This window comes from Nanorana parkeri, unplaced genomic scaffold (genome assembly GCF_000935625.1).
Source record: "Nanorana parkeri isolate BGI_ZX_2015 unplaced genomic scaffold, ASM93562v1 scaffold1349, whole genome shotgun sequence".
Classification (NCBI taxonomy): Eukaryota; Metazoa; Chordata; class Amphibia; order Anura; family Dicroglossidae; genus Nanorana; species Nanorana parkeri.
The window spans coordinates 443,530-448,933 of record NW_017307617.1 but is presented as its reverse complement, the minus strand read 5'-3'; the positions used below and the strand labels follow the sequence as shown (position 1 = coordinate 448,933).

The following is a 5,404-nucleotide window of genomic DNA, read 5'->3' as shown; positions in this document are numbered from 1 at the left end:
CACACCGGCCCAGCTTTTATCTTACGAACATGCCACACACCCGCCGAACATCGTACGATTCTCGGCAGGTTTTGGAACATGTCCGTAAGATAAGTCATGCGACCGTAGAGTAGTAGAGGTCGCACAGCTTCCACGCACCTTACGATAATCGTACGATCGTGGCATTTCCTGCGATTATCGCAAGGTGTGTGGGCACCTTTACCCAATAGTAATGACTTCCTGCTTCCCAGAACAGACTTGAAGGTAGTTTTCAGTTCGTTATTATGCTGCAATCAAGTCTAAGTCATTGTAGCGGTGCTTTTTCCTCTGGCCTCTGAGGTGGGGCACGCTGAGCGGGCAGTGAATGGGCTTAAAAACATTCAAAAATGTGCCGATGGGAGAAGAAAAAAAAAGTGAATGATAAACCCAGATGATCCAAATGTAACACCAGAGAGCTCAGCAACTATAAGCAGGAATGCCATCAGGTAGATGAATACCAGCACACAGGACAGGAAACCCCATTCATCTTCTTATAACAGAACAGCAAAGTCTTTTTTCAGATTTTATTGAACAAGAGACAAGAAAATATTTACTTCAGTTCTTTCACTGACAGACCTGCAAAACAAAGGAGGGACAAAAGTGCATTAGAAACATGTCTGCTAGTCTCCCTACCCCCCCCCCCCCCCCCGTCAAAAACAATTTTTAACATAAGTCGCTTATACACAGTTTTGCTATAGGAGCAGACAAACTGGAGCAGCTGAGCACGGCAACCAATCAGCTTCTCTTTAGTTCAGATTTAAAAATTAAAGAAGCCGATTGGTTGAATTGCACAACTGCTCCTGATTGATAAATTCCCTTCTTAGGGTTCTGTTGTGGAGCTCGGCTTTAATGGCATTTCTAGATAGAGGAGATACTAATGTAGATCGGTGTTGGATTTCTATGGGCCACTAGACATGTGCGGTGGTGTGTCTAAGACCAAGTTCACCTTTTGGACCATGTTTTATGTTACACCCATATCCAGAGTGACATTACACACGGTCATATTCCCCCCCCCCATAGCTTGAATCCCGGGGTTCCTCTACTCACAGGCTGCTGTGCATCTTACATTTGGCCTGGCTGTGCAAGTCCCATCAGCCACCACAGCAGAGGGACTTTCAGTTCCCAAAGGAACACAAGTGTGGTGATGTTATGGCACTTGTCAATTCATTTTTCCTTCCGTCCATATTACTGAATGTCTGTAGCACTCTATGAACGTAAGGAAGAGTCTGTAGGAGACGCAGCATTGCTCCAGCGATCTACTGATAGTGGGCGCAATGTTTTACTGGCACTGATGCAAAAAAAGATTGCACTTTTTTTTATGTAGGCGTTCACAATGATCATTCTCAAAGTGGACTTTCCCTTTAAATAAATGTATTTAACCTGTCAGGTGGCTTGGACTTTATATGCAGATCGGAGCTCATCTCCTTAGACCTGCATAAGAATAAAACTACAACATGTAACAATAATGTGACTTTGTATCTGTGAGTGACATTACTGAACAGCGTCTACACACATTGATAAGAACTGCTAGAGCCATCAGCTGTATTAACACAGCAAGCCCATTATAACACGGCATACATCGTTCTTTAGCTTTATGCTATGTATAGCATGTACTGTATATAGGTGGGCTTCGTAACGCACTGGACTCAGGGCTTACCCGAGACCCCCACCTGAGAGTGACCCTGCAGAGCACAGCATAGACCCTGCACTGCCGCATATTTCACCGGAGGGGGGTTCCCAGACCGGACCTCACTGGGCCCCCCCACAACCTCAGGCCCTGGTGATAGATCCACAGGGACAGGGAGCCACAGCAGAGAGATGAAACAGCCACATGCGGCTCCGGAGCCGCAGGTTGCTGACCCCTGCCTTAGGGTAACGGGAGGACACAAACTAGCGTCCTCCCATCACCCTAGGCTCAGTATACCGCGAGCTGTAGTCAGAACTATGAGGTGAGTGAAAAGCCCCCCCCACCCTCATAGTTCTCCTTTAAGTTCCTCCTGAATAGGTGAACACTTACATTTGGCATCCTTCCTTCTGGCTGTGAGGAGGAAGTCTTTGATCTCTTCGATTTTGCGAGGCTGAAAGGCAAACAGAACACTTTAATATCAAGATGGCCAATACACAGCAAGCCGGTCAAACATGACATCCCTGTACACACGGGACGGGGCAAGACGTGTTGGTCTGTTATCTGTAAGTAGGGCTGCGGCAAGTCGCTATACCGTTGTCACTGTGCACCCGACCCCGGTGCTGTACAGACTGCTGAAGTCTCCAGAGCATTGCCTGTGTATACGTGCCCCCCCATCAGCCAATCCTTCCACTATGTGGTCAGAGCATCTTAGAGAGGCTCCCCAGGGGACTGGCCATACAAATGGGGGGGGCCTCCCAGACCCAGGAATAAAAAAGGTATTCCCCCCCCCCCCTTGGTGTGCAGGAAGACCCCTCTGCAAGGTTATTCGTTGCCATGTGAGAACTCCCTCTATATACCCGTCCCGGGTCAGACTTGACTAGTACCCAACATTCTCATAGGAGTTTATTAATGGCCGCCTCCATTTTGGTCTCATGACAGTGTCCCTCTAAAGCAGCCCATGCTAATGAAGGTTTCTGTAAGCTACAATGCAGGCGTGTTGCCCTAGTGGCGAACCTTGGCACTCCAGCTGTGCCAAAACTACAAATCCCAACATGCATCTGCCTCTGGGAGTTATGTCTGTGGCTGTCAGAGCCTTGCAATGCCTCATGGGACTTGTAGTTCCAAAACAGCTGGAGTGCCAGGGTTCGCCACCACTGCGCCTAGTGCATGGGGTGTCACCAAATGGCACGGGTGTGAATGAGCCACAAGTCAGGAGTTGTCACCTACATCATCTTCCCGGTTATAGAGAGCCACACCTGTGGCCCCTGAGATCCCCAAGCAGCCACATAACCAATATATACAATGCTATAGTGGACTGTCAGAGCCCTGGAGGCGGCCAGAGACCGCAGACCTCACACGGATGAAGGCTGGAGATATGAAGCAGGAGACTGTTCTAGACCGGGGACATGTTACATGAGACGGTTAGGCTGGGTTTACACTGTCCCGTGTGCATGCAGCACATATAATAGACGCACATGGGGATGCGCATGGGCCCACAGAGCCTCCCTACCACACTAAACTGTAGTACATAGATGTAGAGCAGCCACATAGCAATGAATGGGATACCTACTTTACATGCTGCATCAGAACAAGTGTAAACAGATTACAGCTCATTTACTAGCTGGCCCCCAAGGGCCACACCACAAGAAGAAAAGATCTCCATGCAGCCCTGGGGGCCACAGGTTGGGTATACATGAAAACAAGACAACACAGGGGGCGGGGTGATAAGCTGCAGGTTAGCACAACAGCTTATATCAGGAGGACATAGACTCGGGACACACACACTATAGCGAAAAGGGAGGGTGACAGGTTCTCTTTAATGACACGTGACCACAGAAGCCGGGCCTGTGCAGAGTACTCACCATGGCTGCAGCGCTGTATCCGGGACCTGCGGGACAGACACACAACAGTTACTCCTCTACAGACACCCGATCCACCCACAAATATCACCCCGACCGGTTCCCGCCGCCCCTCACCCGACCTCCCAGCACACTCCACCACCTCTGGGCGAAGGGCAACACGGAGGATGGCAGAGGATTACCCGCCTCGGTCACTCACCGGCTACGTCGCCAGAAGGGTAGAAAGGAGCGTCACTTCCGGATTCTCAGACTTAAAGCCGGAAACGGCGGCCGACGGAGGCCAAACTTAGTGTGATCGCGAGTAGATGGGAGGAGGGCCGCGCGCGCATCAAAAGCTGATCCGGAGCTCCTGTTGCTCATTTACGACATTCCTCATCAGCATCTCACATGGGTACGATACCCATGTGAGATGCTGATGAGGAATGTCGTAAATGAGCAACAGGAGCTCCGAATCAGTTTTTGGGGGACAGTTTAGAGGAATGGAAATTATTGTTATTTATTTATTTGCTATTTAGCTTCTGCAAAGGAGATGGCTGGTAATTCTGTTAGCTGTATATGAAATATATTTCAAGTGGAAATACAACTTCCTATTCCTTACAGCCAAGGAAGGCGCCATCTTAGCCCGTATTGGATTGCTGTTGCCATGGTGTTGCCACGGCGCTGCACATGTGATCAGCTATGACACCAGCCAGTCCAGGGCTTGAAAGTTAGGTTGAGAGCTGAAGTGAACACAGTGACAACCCTGTCAGCCGTTGTGCCTTAAATGTATCTGTTTTGGGAGACATTACATTGGTATGTAGAGTTCCTCATTGTGTGAAGTGTCCTCCCCGTTACCTCCATGTTACCATTAATAATTGTCAGTGTTTTGCCCGATAGACTCACATGTCCCATAATTTCACACAGGCCTGGCCCCGCTGTCATAGAGATTTGGCTGCTCCCCCCCAAACCTTCATCACCCGAGCCAGGAGTACGCAAAGCAAAAGGTCTTCACAAAAAATTAGGTGAACTATCTCACAACACCCTCCCCGGCTAGTCCCCGCTGCCAGTGGTGTATTTTGGTTTTGTGCTGCCCTAGGCAAGACTAAACGCAGGCACCCCCCTCAATCTAAAGTATACATTGCAGTCCACAGCCTGCTTCTGGGACATCCCTTCATCAGATCACATGCTATGGCCAGCCCCGAGCCACCCCGCTGCTTCTCCACCTCCTGTACAAAACCAGCTGGACCACAACTCACTGGGCCCTCCCCTCCACCAAGCAGCTCTCTAATTAGGAAACCGTTCTTAGGGCCTTGCGGCCTCTTAATTTCCCTCTTTAGGCAGTCGCCGCTGCCTGATTCTGTGCCGTCCAGCCTCGCCCCACTGACAAGTCTGGCCCTGTCCGCGTAATTGGTTTGGGGTGCTGTTTTCTGCTGCCCACCCTGGAAAGTGCCGCCCTAGACAAATGCCTAGTTTGCCTTGCAGTAGATACACCCCTCCCCGCTGCACTGATGACCAATACCCATTGCTCACACCAGCCTGTATAATGGTATAATGGTCTCCACCCTTGAGATCTTCCCCGCACTGTCCTGGAGGTTGTATAATTCTTGCAATAGGAAGCGGTCATTGGTCAGCAAAGTCACGCGACCGCGCCGACCAATGAGAATCTCTGGGATGGCACAATCTGCCCGGCGCAATTGGGTTGCCAGTGGAAAATGATGGAACCCAGCCTCAATTTATATACAATGTATACAGCGCTGTGCCCGCAATGCTTCACGACGCAGCAAAAACAATGCAGCAAGCCATGTTCGGGAGGCAGTGCCACCTGCCAAAAGCGACCGTAGAGGTGAATGCCACTTCCTGTCTACATGCGCTCGCTCCAGCGTCAGCAATTTCCTGCTTTGTTTTCTGGGGGGGGGGGCGG

The 5,404-nt window shown here is 50.1% G+C and overlaps 1 long non-coding RNA gene across 1 annotated transcript; it reads right to left on the bottom strand.

Annotated features, from left to right (window-relative positions):
- Positions 1-2,022: 2,022 nt before the first annotated feature.
- LOC108797836 lies at positions 2,023-3,772 on the bottom strand. Its single transcript, XR_001941906.1, has 3 exons — positions 3,704-3,772; positions 3,508-3,533; positions 2,023-2,096 (listed from the first exon to the last, which is right to left on the bottom strand). It is a non-coding gene; the product is annotated as an uncharacterized LOC108797836 (long non-coding RNA).
- Between the last annotated feature and the right edge of the window lie 1,632 nt (positions 3,773-5,404).